Source organism: Plectropomus leopardus, unplaced genomic scaffold (assembly GCF_008729295.1).
Source record: "Plectropomus leopardus isolate mb unplaced genomic scaffold, YSFRI_Pleo_2.0 unplaced_scaffold40788, whole genome shotgun sequence".
Taxonomy (NCBI): Eukaryota; Metazoa; Chordata; class Actinopteri; order Perciformes; family Serranidae; genus Plectropomus; species Plectropomus leopardus.
In genome coordinates this window covers 1-231 of record NW_024644667.1, presented here as the reverse complement: position 1 = coordinate 231, position 231 = coordinate 1, and the positions used below count along the sequence as shown (strand labels likewise).

At 53.7% G+C, this 231-nt stretch overlaps 1 pseudogene; it reads right to left on the bottom strand.

Annotated features, from left to right (window-relative positions):
• On the bottom strand, positions 1–135 carry LOC121939080 (annotated as a pseudogene; the record flags this gene model as incomplete).
• Between the last annotated feature and the right edge of the window lie 96 nt (positions 136–231).

The following is a 231-nucleotide window of genomic DNA, read 5'->3' as shown; positions in this document are numbered from 1 at the left end:
GGGGCAAGCCCCTTGTTCGGCCCCTGCTGCCAAAAATCCGTTTAATATGTTGTCCCCGTATAGAGGACGTATCAGATATTAAACTGATAAGAACAGATACTACACTTGATCTTAGCCAAAAGGCCGGGAAGCGATGACCCCCAAGCGCTTGCTGCCCAGTGCAACCTCCTGGGGCGGGTCTCATTTGTCGTGGTGCCGTCGTCTCCATTGGGCACGAGAATGGCTGCTTGC